This window comes from Protopterus annectens, chromosome 10.part0 (assembly GCF_019279795.1).
Source record: "Protopterus annectens isolate FY-2018-M chromosome 10.part0, PAN1.0, whole genome shotgun sequence".
In the NCBI taxonomy this organism is placed as follows: domain Eukaryota; kingdom Metazoa; phylum Chordata; order Ceratodontiformes; family Protopteridae; genus Protopterus; species Protopterus annectens.
Window position 1 is genome coordinate 259831763 of NC_056744.1, and position 17091 is coordinate 259848853.

A 17091-nucleotide genomic window follows, 5' to 3' on the forward strand; every position below is an offset into this window, starting at 1 on the left:
GTTTTCATCAAGGGCAGGTCATGCCTACTTAACCTGGTGGACTTCTTTGAGAAGGTCACCCAAAGTGATGGATAAGGGCAAAATGGTTTACACCCCTTACGTTGACATGGCCAAGGAATCTGACACAATACCCCAATCGGGCATTGTTGTCAAACTCAGGAGGTTAGGTACAAACTCATATGTCACCTGGTGGATAGCCAACTATCTCACAGACAGGACCCAAGAAGTTAGAATTGAGGAGTCCACCTCTACAAAGAGGCCAGTCACAAGTGGAGTCCCTCAGGGATCTGTCCTTGGAGCACTCCTTCTTGGCATTCACTTCTCTGAAGTCAAGGCTAATTTCAATGGTCTCTGGCTGACTAAAGTTGCAAATGATTGCAAATTAGGAGCTGTCATTGAATCCCACAATGACACAGATGTTCTCCAGAAAGGGTTGACACAGACAAGCAACTGGTGCCAAAGACATGGACTAAAACTAAATGGCAGGACATTTTTGCATGACAAAAGAGAGAGCTCCAATGTATCCTGAAACCCTCCAAAATTTAACACAGGTGGACAGTGGTCTCACCTTCAATAACCACATTGCCACAACAGTCTGGAAATCCTTCTATGTGGCACACCTCACTACTAAGGGCTTTTCATCCAGAAAAAAGGAGGTCACTGTCCCACTGTACTCATCCCTCAATAAACCCATCATAGAGTAAAACACCCCATTTGGTATGTACGTCACAAGACATCTGCTACAACTGGAAAGGCTGCAGAAACACCTCACTAAAAGAATCACAGGCCTAAAGCAGATGCCCGTATACTGACCGACTAAAAAAACTCCAGCTATACTCTGTTGCATATCGTCTACTCAGAGGCGATCTCTGCTTAACATACAAGGCCATGTCAAACCCAGAACTGTTGGACATGCTACACTTAAGAAATCCCAGTCCATCAGAGCCACAAGATCTAGGGACCTAAACCTTGTCATCACAATGAACAAAACATGCTGGACGGATAGGTTCCTAACCCAGAGACTCCCCATACTCTGGAATAGACTGCCCATACATGTCAAGCAGAGCGCCTCCTTGGCAGTCTTCAAAAGGAACTTTGACAACTGGATGGGGGAATAGGAAATTTACCCCTACCAGACAGGGATCCAGGGAAGTAAATACTTTGAGAAGAAATAGCCAGGGAATTGTTATAGCTAGGCTTGTATAGGCCCTAGGGCCGATAGCCTAGTACCAACCTATGAACCTATGAATAGTATCCTTCAGGAAGCATACCTCTCAACCTGGAAACATCAAGAATCTGGCAAAGGCCCATGAAAAGTAGGTACAAATCTGTATGCTGATTAACATAAACTTTGCATACATAATTGCATAACCCCGCCAACTCAATGGAATTATGGGATACCAACTTTCAAATGCAAACGGAAGAACAGACAACCAAAATATGACCCCAGAGCCGCCCTACAGCCATTCCAATGTCCCATTACCTGGCTATTTCACCCCATTGACCATAAACACTAATGTGCATACTGCTTTACTTCTACAATGATTATTTGCATTTTATTTTACATTTTATAGTACAATGCACAAACTCTAACAGACATTTGCTAAATAAAGCAATAATGTCTCACAATTAAAATAGACTTGGTATTAAAACTTCTCTGCCCTTGAAACTCACGTTCAGTGAAACAGCATTGAAACCCACACCACATCCAAAGAAAATGCATCTGGCCAGTGGTGGATAAAGATTACCTTTGGGCTGTTTTCAAATCATAGGCCCCTTGCACATGAAACAGGAAACGCACATGTGTTCTTTGATACACCTTCCTGACTTTATTAAATTATATTCCTTGTATAATACAGCGCACTTGTTAGACTGAGTGCATTTTAAATTTATTGTTTAAACATTTTTCCAGTAAGCAATGGAACAAAATGCATGAACCAATAATGACAAAACTGCCCACACACTTACACAGATTATATATATCTATATATCTATATATATATCTATATATATCTATGTATATATATATATATATATATATATATATATATATATATATATATATACATACATATAAAACTTCATGTAAATAGAATGACAGTAGTGTAAGCCATGGGCATCTTGCACAGCTTCTTGAACTTATTTTCAGTTTCATTTTTTTGCTTGACTTATTCTGATTTATCAGACTCACTCAATAGCTGTAAATGAACAACAAAATACACTAGGCAAACGGCATGTTTTAAGACTTCCAATTTTTAGTCCAAGTACTGACAGACCCTCTCCTACATTTATTCTGAAGCATCAAAACTATCATTGTAATCCAAGTGCTGTTAACTGGCCACTCTTGCTTCTCCAATGTCTGCAGTTGAAAAATATGTGTTGTATTTTGAATGTTGGAAAACGTACTGTACTTGTTTAAAAATATTTTTCTTATAATGTAGCACAGAACATAATAATTCTGATTTTCTGTTCCTGAATTTGGGTTAATGATATTATTTGCTCTTTCTACTGAGACACAAATGCCCTTGTGCATAACATTTTCTCATTTCTGTTGCATCTGTAGTTACAACCTTGACTTGTTACACCCACCCCCTTTAAAAGTACAACAACACAGTATAGCATCAGCAATGCATCGACATACTGTGGGAACAGAACTCACAACCTTTTGCATCAAAAGTGAGTATTTAACCTAATATCCTATTAACAATACAAGCAGACTCAGTATAAGAAACACTAAATTTATCTTCCCCTGAAGCTCTCAGCTCCTTGTAAAATCCACTCGACACTCAACTGCTCGACTGTAACTCTCAACTTTGCAGCACAAGAAATCTGGAAAAAGCCAAAATTTATTGGGGGGGTGACAAAAGCCCAAAAACCAGGGACACGTTTTAAACATTGCTTGTATAGTTTTGGAAAGTTGCTAGAATAAAATGTTGTGTTACCACCATGCATTTCACTGCCAAAACTTGTACCTATGAGCCTGTGCACTACAGTCAGAGCAACATATCACTGTGCCACATCAACAGTTTTCTGAATGATAGGAAGACTGAAACCTAAATGGCTGTCATTTAGTGAATTCAGTTCTCACTTCTCACCATAGCTCTCAACCTCTTAGCACAAAACATCTGGACAATGCCAATAATGGGGGAATACAGCCACCAAACATATTCAGTGAATTCAGTTCTCACCATAGCTCTCAACCTCTTAGCAGAAAAAACCTGGACAAAACCAATAATAGGGCAATACAGCCCCCAAAATAGAGACACATTTCAAATACTGATCTTATAAACTTAGAAAATTGCTATAATAAAAGGTTTTAGTTACCATGTGTTTTCTGAAGAATATGAAGCCTGAAATTCAAATGCTTGTCATTATTTAGTGAATTCAATCCTTCACTGATTTGCCACAAAAATCCAGAAAACCACAGATTTTATAAGGAACAGAATAAAAATATGAGGCAAAAATCTGGAAAGTTTTCACAAGTGGTGGTGGGTAGGGAATTTAGGATGTTGTTACCTGTACCCAAGGTACTGGGTTCATAGGTTCATAGGATGGTACTAGGCTATCGGCCCTAGGGCCTATACAAGCCTAACCATAGCAATTCCCTGGCTATTTCTTCCCACAATATTTACTTCCCTGGACCCCTGTTTAGCAGGGTGACTGATGTGATCCCCAGGGTGAATTTCCTATCTCCCATCCAATCGTCAAGGTTCCTTTTGAAGAGGGCCAAAGAGGCACTCTGCTTGACATGTATGGGCAGTCTATTCCAGAGTCTGGGGAGTCTCTGGGTCAGAAACCTTTTTCTCCAGCATGTTTTGTTCATTCTGATGACAAGGATTAGATCCCTGGAGCATGTGGCTCTGGGGGATTGGTATTTCGTTAAGTGTAGCATGTCCAGTAGCTCTGGGTTTGACATGGCCTTGTATGTTAAGCAGAGATTGCCTCTGAGTAGACGATATACAACAGAGTATAGTTGGAGTTTATAGATGGTCAGCATTGGGCATCTGCTTTAGGCCTGTGATTCTTTTAGTGAGGTATTTCTGCAGCCTTTCTGGTTGTTGCAGATGTCTTGAGCGGTACAAACCAAACAGGGCATTGTATTCTATAATGGGTCTAATGAGGGGTGAATAGAGTGGGACAATGACCTTGTTTTTTCTGAATGAAAAGCCCTTATTGATGTGGTGTGCCACATAGAAGGATGTCCTGACTGTTGTGGCAATGTGGTTATCGAAGGTGAGACCACTGTCCACCTGTGTCCCTAAGTCTTTTATCACACTTTCGCTGTTTAGTGTACTGCCACCTATGTGGTAATTCATGGGTACATGTTTTTTCCCAAAGGGGATAACTATACATTTCTTGGCATTGAGCTTGAGCCCATGGCTCTGGCACCAAGCATCTGTTTCTGTAAGGCCCTTTTGTAGAATATCCACATCATTTGGGGATTCAGTAATGGCTTCCAGTTTGCAGTCATCTACGAACTTTGTTAGCCAGAGTCCCTTAGTGTTGGCCTGTACTTCAGAGAAGTAGATGCCAAACAAGAGCGGTCCCAGGACTGATCCCTGAGGTACTCCACTTGTCACTTGTCTAGAGCTGGATTTGGAGTCGACTACTTTTACAGTGTGGGTTCTGTCAGTAAGCCAGTTGGCAACCCATCAAGTGATGTAGGGATTAATGCCCAGCTTAGTAAGTTTATCTATGATTCCAGAGTGGGGGATGGTGTTGAAGGCCTTGGCAAGGTCTAGATAGTCTGAGTATCTCTAGCTACCAGGTATATTCAATTGGGGAATTTCACACACAGACACACACACACACACACACACACACACACACACACACACACACACACACACACACACATTCACCCACACACACACACACACACACACACACACGCACACACACGCACACACACGCACACACACACACACACAAAACATAATACCTACGCTTGTTCCATTCAACCACCATAATAAATCAGCAGCGTAATGCAATAAATAAATCAGCAGCAGCATAATACAATTAATAAATCAGCAGCAGCATTAATACCTCCATCCTGCTTGCACCTTCCCTTCCACAATAAATCAGCAGTGTGCACCTTGCCTTCCACAATAAATCAGCAGCGTTAATGCCTAAGCACCCCAGAAGCAGCATCAGTACCTAAGCTTGTTCCATTTAAGCAGTGGCAGCATTAATACCTCCATCCGCAGTCCTGCTTGCACCTTCCCTTACAAGCTTCTGTTTCTGGTAGTAAGTTCAACCACCATATATGCAGCTATGTTTAACAGCCTTGAGGCTTCCGGAAATGCACGATGCGCGTTATGTTGTTGAGCCCTTGAGCTCAATTCCAACAGGCTGGCAGGCTATTTCAAGGAGCTAACATCATTGTGCATGTGATGACATCAGCTCAAAAAAGCAGAAAAAAAAATTTAAATAAAAAAACTGGAAAATTTGGAAATTAAGGGGTGCCACTTGGGAATCATGACAACCCATTATTTGGACCTCAAAACAGGTAAAAAATTAGTAATTTGGTACAGATGGGAGGTATGTAATGAAGTCACCCACCTCTGGTAACTATCATATTGACAACACACCCTTTAGAGTTGACCCAATAGTCAGGGACTTAGGGACACACATAGACAGTAATCTAGCCATTGACCATCACATGTCTACACTGATGAGGAAATTGTTCTATGTTGTGCAACTTATAAACAAAGGTATGGCATCTAGGTCCAAGGAAGGCATTGTTCCACTGAATTTGGAATTTATCAAACCTATCATTAAGTACAATGCCCATTTGGTATATACTTAACCAGGTATATCCAACAATTGCAATGTCCACAGAGGTTCCTCACTAAAAGAATACAGGGCATTTGTAAAATGTCTTATGCAGACTGCCTCAAGACCCTATCCCTGTAAGTCTATCTCCTACAGGCTTTTGAGGGGACATCTATGCCTTTCATACAGGGCATTATCAGGCCCCACTCTGATGGGCCACCTGTATATCCACAAAACAAACAATGCAGGAATTACCCATTCTAAAGACTTAAACCTTGCTTGTAATATAAATAGTACCCACTGGAGAGAAAGGTATGTATCCCAGGGACTTCCCCATCTCTGGAAAAGGCTCCCACCTGTGTGAAGCAGAGTTCCTCCCCAACCAATTCAAGTGCAACTTGAACAATTGGAAGGGGAACAGGAAATTCATCCCTGGTTTGGCACCTATGTCTCTAATGGACACAGGCAACTTGTAAATGATTCCTCTCTCAGGCCTCTGCTTGTAAATGTTTAATCTCCTAAGCCCCTGCTTACATTTATCAAGGGTATCAGAACTTGTCAGTGATTTGGGATGCAAGGCTATTCTTAAAAAGGCCCTTATGGTCATTAGCCTAGTAAACACCTATGAAGCTATAAAACTATTGGTGTTCCACATAATCATACAGACATGTATATTTCCCAGAAAATACTTATGTATGACCAATCAGCTGTGTGACAGCACACTGTGACAAAGGTGGTACACCAGTTACACATCTGTGGAAGATGTGCAGGGCAGTACATGAAGAATTGTGTATTCTTCACAGTAACTGGTGTGATGAAGGCTGGCAACCATGAAATTATTATGGCCTTTGATGTGCATGTTCTTCACATACCTAGTAGTTGTGTTACATTCAGTGGAGTAGTAAACACTGTGATCACATGCTGATGGATGTGCCACATACCCTCTGACCCAGAACACAAGTCATATATCTACTGGTCTGATTATAAGGTGTGATGTCCACATTATATTTGGATAGGGTCTCTGTTTCCTGATTCAACAAATTTCTCCATATGACTCGTCAGTGCAGTTGTTGTCATGGCTGTGGAAGCAGTCTCTGGTATGTGTTGATACTGTCTGTATTATAATAATATCACAGTTGAAGACAATGATTGCCCACAAGCTGTAGTTCTTCAGGAAGTTGTTTAGACACAGCATGTGTATGTCATCTGTGATGTCCATCACTTAACTAATGGGTAGGAAAGGACCTAGGAGACATCCTTTATATACCAACATGATCACTGGGCCTGAAATATATGTCACATCACACATTTCAACATAGTGAAAACACAAACGGAACACCACTGCAGCCAGAACGATGTAAAAGAAAAGAAACGCAATTTATTTAAAGACCAAAACAGCGTTTTCGCTTCCAGAAATCCAGAAGCTTCGTCAGCAGTTGAAAGGATTAACACCTAATGCATTTAAAACAAAATAACTGGCACTTGTTGACGACATCACCATAAGCGCCACAAGGTTGCTTAAAGGGGCAACGATGAAACTTAAAAGGGCAACAATAACAAGGAGAGCGGGTAAATACAAATACATAGTATGCCCTGTAAAACTTATATAAAAGAATTAAAACATTCTATAATGAAGTGTGAAGCTAAAAAGCTGTATATAATGAATATCAATAGACAAGAGCAACTAAATGTACTACTGCATCGGGTCACCTAACAGGAGCAAGCAATATAAAAAAAGCTACATATCAAAGGAAAATCAATATGTTAAGGTTGCTATTACTTTAAACTATAGATGGAATAGAACACTGAATGGGCTTAACCCTAGCAAACTTTATATGCAACATTATTCACTGTCCTTGGAATTGACCAATCGGATAGGTTGGTACGCCACCAAGAGTAAAAAAGTACTATCTAAGGTAGCTCTTATATTTAAGAATTGCAGCAATGTTACAGTTTTCGTTTAGCCCAGGAAATGAAAAGGCGTCCAGTTGGAGTTGCCATTCGAGCTCACGAGTCTCGACAATGAGAGATTGTGGGCCACCTCTGATATCCATGCTGATATGATCAATGCCCATGAACAGGAAGCTGTGGCCGCTGTTGTTAAGAATATGTTTTGACAATGCGTTGTCGCTTTTCTTATTGTTGATAGCGTAGATGTGTTGGTATATACGGTCACAGAAGCGTCTATCCGTTTTACCAACATAGAAAGCTGCGCAGCATTGGCAAAATGCTACGTATACTATGGCCTTCGTTTTACAATTAATTTTGTGATTGATGAAATATTTCCTCTCCCCAATGATGAAAGAGTTACCTACTCGCAGGTATCTGCACCATTTGCAACACCCACAAGTAGATGTGCCCTTTATTCTCATCAAGTGTTCACATTTCGTATTTCTCTGTAAAATGTCTTTAAGATTATTACCCCTCCTGTAAGTGAAGATAGGAGATAAACCTAACCTGTCGTGTAGCCCCGAATTCATGATAAAAAACCAGTTCTTCCTCATGATGGAGCAAATATGCCTTGAGTTTGTGTTGAAGGCAGTAATGAAACTGGCCGAGAAGTCAGGGTCCTTTTTGGTGTCCACAACAATAGTATCCTGCCTACAGGATGGATCCAAAGGCAATGGATCCAATGTGTCTAATGGTCTTCCACTTGGCGAGGGGGGAGATCTAGAGGAGAGAAGAGGTGTGAGAAAATCCTCCAAACGTTTAGAGGAGACTTCCACAGTCAAATCAATGACCAAGTCTACCGGGTATCCTCTGTTTAAGAAGAAGTCTTTAAGTAAGGCACATTCTTTTTTGAAGGCTTCATCGGTGCTGCACATACGGGCTGCCCTCACTAGTTGTCCCTTCACAATCGACCTCTTCTGTTTCCAGGGGTGACAACTTGAAAAATGCAAGAAGGAATTGCAGTAGGTGGTTTTCTTAAAAATGGAAGAACAAAAATTGTTGTTGAAATTGTCCTTTACCAGTTGTACATCCAAATAGTCGATGACAGAGGAAGAGAAATGGTGTGTGAATCTTAAAAATTCAGTTGTGGAATTCATGTATGAAATGAGTTCCAGAGCTTCCTCTTCACCTCCTTCAAAAAGGATGAAAATGTCGTCCAAAAATCGTGTGTAGATTTTTGAACAACTGAGAAAAATAGGAAAATTTCTCCCAGTAGGCTACAAATAGATTCGCAACACAACTGCCACAAGGGGAACCCATTGCAATTCCTTTCTTTTGCAAGAAGTATTGATTGTTGAAAATAAAGAAATTAGAGGATAAGACAATGTCAAGCAAGACCGTGACAATATGAATGTCATTACTGGGAACCCCAAGCTCCCGAAGCATGAGTTCAATCCATTCAACCGCTTCTATGTGAGGGATGGAGGTGTACAAATCCACCACGTCTATAGTCAGGAAATTAAGATCAGCGTTGAATTGCACATCATTAATCAAGTTGAGGAACGCCCAAGAGTCTTTACAAATCTGCGGGATAGATTACAAATATCTACCAATGATGTTATCAATGATACGGGCACAGGGGTGCGTGATAGAACTTCTTCCGTCAACTAGTGCCCGCATAGGTGGATCTGAAAGGCTCTTGTGGATTTTGGGGATCCCAAACATGACTGGTACTTTAGGCATGGTGATGTCAACAAAATTGTAAGTATCAATGTCAATTCTGCCTTCCAGAAAAAGATCCCTGAAATACCCTCTAATTCTTTTATATGCAGTGGACAGCTCGTTCAAGGATGAAGTAGCATAGGCAGGGGAATCGAGTACCCTCAGCATTCTCCTGGTGTAATCTTCCTTGTCGAAGATAACTAGACCACCTCCCTTATCTGGTTTAATGACTCAGATAGCGTTATCGCAGAGATTGTTCAAGCTTGCGACTTGATCCTGGGATATATTCCTTTTTGATCTTAAGTTGCGGTTGTGGAAAAATAAGTGTCTCAGGTCAAGTTCACAGGTGCTTTCAAAGATGTGAAGACCAGGGTGTAAAGGAGGGTTGAATGAACTAGTTAACTTTGATTTGTTGTCCAGTGCAGAAGATTCACTATTGAAAAAAACTTTCAAGTTTAATTTCCGCACATAGAATTTAAGATCCACCAGTGTTTTAGCTAATTTAAATTGGTGGTCGGGTACAAAATTTAACCCTTTTGCCAGAAGTTCAACCAGTTCTTGGTCAATCAAAGTATTAGAGAAATTGTAAATGTGGAAGTCACCTTTGAGATTAGAAATGACATGAGGCAGGTTGTCGTCACCAGAAAGGCAGACTGTGTGGGGTGGAATTTCATCAATTAATTCCACCTCTTGTACCTCTGGTTCCGGTTGCCCTTCTTCCCTAAAAAAGGCCTCTGTTGATTGTTGTAGTTGTGTGCTTTATTTTGGTTTTTAAGCCTATTGCTTCTTCTAGGCCCTTGCACAGGACTAGCCGGACTATTAGTATCTGTGATGTCCTCATCACAGAAGGGCTCTTCCAGCATTTCGTTATCACATCTATTATGTGCTGGGTCATCCCTTTCTGCATAGGTATTTTGTCTAGTAACCTTTTTTACCAGATTCGGGTACGCACAGTGCATCTGGTAAGCCAACCTGTCTCTTGTTAACTTTTTGCCCTTGTTAACTTTAAGTTTGGACAGTAGAGCATCAATACTGGTAAAAATACGGACATAGTCATATTTATACCTAACAAAGTTAATATCAACTTTAATCGCGTTGTCCAAGTTGGATGTTTCTTCCAATAAAATTGTAATTTGTTTGGAATAGTTTTTAATCATTAGTTCCAGGAATTCTGCGCCTTGTCTCTTGAACAGAGACTCCAATTCGGATACAAAAGCAGCATCCGAAAAAAGGCCAGTAGGAGAAAAAGAACTCCTTAATCCTTTAGGAATAACAGCTTCAGCCAAACATTGTTTAAAATATGCAACTTCTAATTGCAATTTTTTCAGTTTCAGTAGTTTACCATCTAGAAATCTCAGCTTCTTTGCTGTGTTATCAGAAATGTTACCTGAGTCAGATGGGTCCGTCACCGATGGCCCTGCTCCAGAAAAATCACCAAAAGAGAGAGGTGCTAAGTTGTTGGCCCATTCGGACAATGAGGGCACATCCATGAGTGGTCCGTGACCTGAAATCTGTTGACTGCTAGGCATAGCAGGTAGCTGTCTAGGCGCTGGATTTGTAGAATTGCTGCCATTTCCTGCAGGCATGGAAGGCAAAGCAGCATTGTTAGAAAGCAGGTTGCCCTCCGAAATTATCGACCCTTGCGAAATCGACTGGGCAGGTTGTTGACCAGCTGGAATGAATGATGCGTTGGAACCAAGTGAATTATTTTGCAGGTTAGTTTGTGAAAAGACCCGACTAGTTACATGGTCTCCGCTCCACCTTTCAATGTTGTCAAGTCTTAGATTGATGCAATCTAAGCATTGAGAAAGTGCTACCAACAGCCCTTTCATGTTCGTTTGATCATTAGAGTTCTCTGTACTGGTACTACAGGTACCAAATAAGTTCGGCGTTACTGGGCTCGATGGTGTTGCAGACATAATACAAACGAGTTGAATAAAAAACAAGGAAACTCACTGAAAACACAAACGGAACACCACTGCAGCCAGAACGATGTAAAAGAAAAGAAACACAATTTATTTAAAGACCAAAACAACGTTTTCGCTTCCAGAAATCCAGAAGCTTCATCAGCAGTTGAAAGGATTAAAACCTAATGCATTTAAAACAAAATAACTGGCGCTTGTTGAATACATCACCATAAGTGCCACAAGGTTGCTTAAAGGGGCAACGATGAAACTTAAAAGGGCAACAATAACAAGGAGAGCGGGTAAATACAAATACATAGTATGCCCTGTAAAACTTATATAAAATAATTAAAACATTCTATAATGAATTGTGAAGCTAAAAAGCTGTATATAATGAATATCAATAGACAAGAGCAACTAAATGTACTACTGCATCGGGTCACCTAACAGGAACAAGCAATATAAAAACAGCTACATATCAAAGGAAAATCAATATGTTAAGGTTGCTATTACTTTAAACTATAGATGGAATAGAACACTGAATGGGCTTAACCCTAGCAAAGCTTTGTATGCACATGAGGGCAGCCCGTATGTGCAGCACCGATGAAGCCTTCAAAAAAGAATGTGCCTTACTTAAAGACTTCTTCTTAAACAGAGGATACCCGGTAGACTTGGTCATTGATTTGACTGTGGAAGTCTCCTCTAAACGTTTGGAGGGTTTTCTCACACCTCTTCTCTCCTCTAGATCTCCTCCCTCGCCAAGTGGAAGACCATTAGACACATTGGATCCATTGCCTTTGGATCCATCCTGTAGGCAGGATACTATTGTTGTGGACACCAAAAAGGACCCTGACTTCTCGGCCAGTTTCATTACTGCCTTCAACACAAACTCAAGGCATATTTGCTCCATCATGAGGAAGAACTGTTTTTTTATCATGAATTCGGGGCTACACGACAGGTTAGGTTTATCTCCTATCTTCACTTACAGGAGGGGTAATAATCTTAAAGACATTTTACAGAGAAATACGAAATGTGAACACTTGATGAGAATAAAGGGCACATCTACTTGTGGGTGTTGCAAATGGTGCAGATACCTGCGAGTAGGTAACTCTTTCATCATTGGGGAGAGGAAATATTTCATCAATCACAAAATTAATTGTAAAACGAAGGCCATAGTATACGTAGCATTTTGCCAATGCTGCGCAGCTTTCTATGTTGGTAAAACGGATAGACGCTTCTGTGACCGTATATACCAACACATCTACGCTATCAACAATAAGAAAAGCGACAATGCATTGTCAAAACATATTCTTAACAACAGCGGCCACAGCTTCCTGTTCATGGGCATTGATCATATCAGCATGGATATCAGAGGTGGCCCACAATCTCTCATTGTCGAGACTCGTGAGCTCGAATGGCAACTCCAACTGGACGCCTTTTCATTTCCTGGGCTAAATGAAAACTGTAACATTGCTGCAATTCTTAAATATAAGAGCTACCTTAGATAGTACTTTTTTACTCTTGGTGGCGTACCAACCTATCCGATTGGTCAATTCCAAGGACAGTGAATAATGTTGCATATAAAGCTTTGCTAGGGTTAAGCCCATTCAGTGTTCTATTCCATCTATAGTTTAAAGTAATAGCAACCTTAACATATTGATTTTCCTTTGATATGTAGCTTTTTTTATATTGCTTGCTCCTGTTAGGTGACCCGATGCAGTAGTACATTTAGTTGCTCTTGTCTATTGATATTCATTATATACAGCTTTTTAGCTTCACACTTCATTATAGAATGTTTTAATTCTTTTATATAAGTTTTACAGGGCATACTATGTATTTGTATTTACCCGCTCTCCTTGTTATTGTTGCCCTTTTAAGTTTCATCGTTGCCCCTTTAAGCAACCTTGTGGCGCTTATGGTGATGTCGTCAACAAGCGCCAGTTATTTTGTTTTAAATGCATTAGGTTTTAATCCTTTCAACTGCTGATGAAGCTTCTGGATTTCTGGAAGCGAAAACGCTGTTTTGGTCTTTAAATAAATTGCGTTTCTTTTCTTTTACATCGTTCTGGCTGCAGTGGTGTTCCGTTTGTGTTTTCAGTGAGTTTCCTTGTTTTTTATTCAACACATTTCAACATAGTGATATGCCACGTGTGTGATACACTGGTCTACCTATTTGGTGATATAGCTGTTCATGGTCACATATGACAGTGTTGATTGAATACCTCAGTGTGGATTTTTGTCAAATGCCTTGACCTGGTCAAGTTCCACAAGATGATACTATTTTCATCATGCATGCCCTCAGTGACCTCTTTGAGGACATCTACCAGATGTAACGGACCTGATGTAGCAGTAACAGCTCACAAAGGTCTGTTGCACACACCTGGTATATTACTAGTGTATATGTAGAAGAGGTCCATGATAACATGTTGGTCCACTTCACAGTTGAGGAGACTCAGGATTACCCTATACATGCAAGCATCAGGTGCTATCTCCCCAACTCAGGTGTATGCATGTTGATGTACATCCTTGTATGAGAACATAGGCCATATCAAGGGTGTGCTGGACTATGTATTCAACCATATTAGAAGGTGTATGTGCTGGGTCACACTATAGGTGATCAGTGATGTTGTCACAGCACATGGATTCCATGTGATAGGACTGGATGAAGGTAAGACAGTGCATACTGCCTATTGTGATCTGGCTTAGGGTTTTTGACACAATCACACATGCAGTTATCATTGAGAAACCCCCCAAGCTGGGGATTAAACCTTACATTAGTTGATGGGTAAACAACTGACTCCCTGACAGAACACAGCATGTGAAAGCTGCTGAATCAACCTGTACCAGTAGAGCTATCGCCACTGGAAAACCCCAGGGATCTGTGCTTCACCCTTCACTGTTTGAACTATATTTCTCGACAGTTCAGCCTAAAGTATATGGCCTTAGGCTTACTAAGTTTGCTGATTCTTGCATATTATGTGCAATCATTGAGTCCACCAATGGTGATGACATAGTACAGGAGGAATTAACACACACACAACTGAATCATATGATCATAGGAGGTGACTAGGCTAATGACCCTGGGACCCTTACAAGCCTAGCCAAGAGTTTATACCCAAAAAGAAACTTCAGTCAGAACCTGTCGCCATTGTCAATGAGGGACACAGATGAAACCCCAGGGGCAATTGTTGCGCTTAAAGAGGGTCAGTGAGGTACTCTGTTTGATGTGTATGGGAAGTCAGCATCTGGGAGACAAACCTGTCTCTCCAGCATGTTTTGTTGATTTCTCATATTAGATTCAGGCCTTTTGAGTGGGTAATGGACAAGGAGTTAGACTTATGGATATGGAGCATCCCTAGTAGGGCAGGGTCCAAGATTGCCTTGCAGGTGAGACACAGATCACCTCTGAGCAATCTGTATGATACCAAGTAGACTGATAGTGATTTGAGCCTGTCCACATAGGACAGGTGTTTCAGGCCATGAATTCTCTTTGTGAGATATTTCTGTGGCCTTTCCATTTGATGCAGATGTTGGAAAAGTACATACCAAATGAGGCGTTATACTAAATTATTAATCTAATGAGGGAGGAGTATAAAGAGGTAATAACCTCCCTTTTTCTAGATGTCATCCCTTTACATATGAGATGGACCAAGTAAAAGGCTTTTCTGATCACTGCCACTACATGATGGTCAAATGTGAGATTGTTGTCAATCTGAGTACCCAGGTTTCTCACCACAGGTTGTGCATTTAGGGGGTTGCTGTTGATGTGGCAATCAGTAGGGGCCATGCTTTTGCCAAATGGTATGATGATATAGTTTTTTGCATTTAACTTAAGCCCATGACTTTGGCACCAGTCATTACTTGAGGGCCTCTTGCAGTATGTTAACATCATTTGGGGAGTCAATGACAGCACCCAACTTATAGTCAACCACAAACTCGGTCAGCCGCAGTTTTTTCATCTTTGCCTGGACCTCTGAGAAGTAGTTGCCAAACAGTAGGGTTCCCAGGAAATGTCCCTTGGGAACTCCAGTAGTGACAGGCCTGCTATCAGAGGTGGAGGTACCTATTTTGACCTTGAGGGTCCTGTCGGTGAGTCAGCTGGCCACCCACCTGAAGATGCCAGAGTGGTGGATTCTTTCAAAGGCCTTGGCCAAGTCAAGGTAAGCTGTATGTACTGCCTTTTCCTCATCCAGGGCCTTGGTGATGGTCTCAAAGAAGTCAACCAGGTTCAACAGGCAAGATCTGTCCTTGACGAATCTGAAGTGGGTGGGGTCAAGTGCTTGGAGATTGCCCATGTCCTTGTTTATGAGATCCATAATTATATGCTCCATGAATTTACAGTAATAGGGCAGTAGTTTCCAGAGTCAGTAGTGGCACCTCCTTTGTGCAAGGGGAATGAAGCCTGTACTTAGGCTGTGGTTGAATAGGGTGCTCAATAGTGAGGCTAGCACTTGCTGGAGATGGTGCAGAATACAGCCTGGGATACTATCAAGTCCCATGGAAGCTGTGTTCTTTGCCTTGGATAGGGCATTTAACACTTGATCTACAGAGATGTGAGGTATGGGACAAGTATCAGGGATGTTGACAGGGCCTTTTGGGGGGATGAAGTTTGTGCTGAACCTATCTGCTAGCAAGTTGTCTAAGTCAACAGGATCAGTGTAAGAGCTACTGTCAAGTACTAATTTGGAACAATCCTGGACTTTGCCATTAAAGCTCCTGGCATAATGTAAGAAAGCTTTGAGTTTTCCCTTTGTTTTGGAGGCTAGTTTTGATCCATAAATGGCTTTGTAAGTTTTCACTAGTGATCTAATTTGCTTGTTGAGGCTAAGGAGGGCATTTTTCCAATTTGGAATTTGTGCCTTTTTACTCTTGGACAACAGTTTCTTCCTTTTGTTGTAAAGCCTGTTGATAACTTGATTACAGCTGTGGGGTTGGGTGGGATAGAAACTTTCAATGAGTCAGACCAATGATGTGATCTCACCAGGGAAGAACATACTATGGGAGTGGTGCAGTGGTCACCCATGTTGATGAGAACAAGTCCATAATGTTATCTCCCCTTGTGGAAGATGAGATTACCTAGTCTAGTGCATTAGAACTGGTGAAGTCAAGGAATTGTTGGCTGAGTGATTTAATGCAGGAATAGTTCACCCAGTCTAAGGTGGGGTAGTTGAAGTCACCAAGGATCAGGGTGTTAGGTGGCACCTTGTTGGAGTCAAGTAGATCCAAGTAGGAGGAGTGGGTATCCTGAGTCATGCAGGGGGGTCTATTACTGGCTATAATTTGGATGGGTGTCTTGCCAACTGTCAGTTGCACCTGGAGTAGTTCCAGCATATCATGCTGGCAAACCAGTATGGAGGTGTGCCTGTCCTTAATGAAGATAGAGACTCCACCATCCTTAGTCTTCTCAACCTCATTTTGGGGTCAGAATGTGTGGAATGAGGTATAGTCTGTTAAGGCAGTGGTGCTCTCCTTAGCCCTGAACCAAGTTTCCGTGACTGCACAGACATCGGCATCTTCCAGTGCAAGGATAGTCTCCAGTGAGTGCATTTTCAGGTTAAGGTTCCTAGCGTTAAGCAGCATGACCTTCAATTTGCTTTTTAACCGATCTTTTATGTTGGGAGATTTGTATCTGGGGCATTGCCTAAAAAAGGCACAATGGAGGAGGCAAGAGCCTTGGCCAGGATCCGGAATCCCGGTTGTGACAGGTAGAGGCCATATCTGGCAAAGCATCAAGGCCTGTCAACCATGTCATCCCAGGCGAACAGATACTGAATCCCCTTGGAATGACACCAAAAACTTA